The sequence below is a fragment of the Doryrhamphus excisus genome, chromosome 7 (genome assembly GCF_030265055.1).
Source record: "Doryrhamphus excisus isolate RoL2022-K1 chromosome 7, RoL_Dexc_1.0, whole genome shotgun sequence".
NCBI lineage: Eukaryota > Metazoa > Chordata > Actinopteri > Syngnathiformes > Syngnathidae > Doryrhamphus > Doryrhamphus excisus.
The window spans coordinates 14,142,055-14,143,584 of NC_080472.1; the positions used below are offsets into that span (position 1 = coordinate 14,142,055).

At 41.1% G+C, this 1,530-nt stretch overlaps 1 long non-coding RNA gene across 1 annotated transcript; it reads right to left on the minus strand.

Moving 5' to 3' along the window:
* Window positions 1-251: 251 nt before the first annotated feature.
* Window positions 252-1,129, minus strand: LOC131132109 (uncharacterized). Its single transcript, XR_009130307.1, has 3 exons — window positions 824-1,129; window positions 674-751; window positions 252-556 (listed from the first exon to the last, which is right to left on the minus strand). It is a non-coding gene; the product is annotated as an uncharacterized LOC131132109 (long non-coding RNA).
* Between the last annotated feature and the right edge of the window lie 401 nt (window positions 1,130-1,530).

A 1,530-nucleotide genomic window follows, 5' to 3' on the forward strand; every position in this document is an offset into this window, starting at 1 on the left:
GAGAGCTCCGCATTCGTAGGGAAGTTATCCACAGGCCGAGATTGGACACGCTATCATTTCCAGATAACTTTCTTTTCGAACGCTTCACTTCACCATCCATCACTTACATCCATAATCTCATCCGTCAGGACATTCAAAACATCACCAACAGCAGTAAAATAAACAGAAAGACAAAAAAAAAGTAATTTGGTCTTCTTTATTTCCTACAAATAAGAAAAAAAAATGGTTTCTTACTTTTTAATTGTTACAATCATCAACACAATTCACCTATGACCATGCACCCACCTCTAACTTGTGTTTTAATAATTCAATTTCCAGATCCGTTTTAGTTATCTGGCGGTCCAGCAGCACCATTTATTTTTCTGTTTTTTTGTACTGTTTTTAATAAATGCACTTTGTAGATTTCTTTTAGTGGTAGCTGGGAACACATAAGGATGACATTATACAGTTGCACATGAATTCCACTGAATTAACCTCTGGAATTTACTGAATATCTCACTGTGTCAATCTGTGCTGTGGAGGTTGAGGGACCCTCTTCCTGCTGCCCAGCCATGCTCTGTTAAAATGGATAAGAATCCGTTAATACTTCAGTGTAGGCTAAAAGTCACTATAATCCACAAAAGCATGTAAAGACATGTGAATGGAGAGGAAATCAGTAACATCAAGATTTTACCTCTGTAGGCCTCTCAGGCTCCCTCTCAGACACCACAGAGAAGGCAGCAGACATTGTGGTCCCATCATCTTCATCATCCTGTTTAGAGTGTTGTGTTTCACTATGCTATACTTTAAATATGGCATCATCTCTGGACTATTGGCTACTTACAGTTCAAGTGGCACATGGATCCACTAGACCAAGTACGCCTTCAGAATCTGTTGAGACAAAAGAAAAACACATGAAAGGGAAATTAACATTGAACTATAGGCCCAAAAGAAGTTTGAGGCCTAGGCCTATTGCATCTTATCAAGGCTGGTGGCTCCTGTGTAATCATGTCCGAGGATGAGGTTCCTCCAGGGATCCCCTCTGCGACTGGCCTCCCGACAGTCTGACTCATGGCCAGCTCCTCTGCCTCGGTCAGACGTGGTGGGGGTGGTCCTCCGCCAGTTTTGCGGGCAGATGCCCGCTTTCTGTTGGCTGAATAGAAGTTAGATGTTGCTTTTCATATGTCTGATTTAACTGTATACAGGTGAGGACATTTATGTGTGTGAAAACAATATTATGTTGGAGATAATGCACACTGAAACAGCCGCTGAATGATATTTAGTGGTAAACATGATTAAAAAGAGGCACCCTGACTGTTATGCTGAGGGCTTACCTGTTTGAACAATGTTTATATTTCATCTTCAGCTGCTTCCACGTTCTTTTTTCGCCGGTGGGATTACATCTAAGTGACATAAATTGTAGCTGTAACACCATTCTACTTGTTTGCATCTGTAGCCTTATATCAGGGGTGCTCACACTTTTTCAGCATGCGAGCTACTTTTAAAATGGCCGAGTCAAAATGATCTACCCACTACAAAAATGCAAAACAT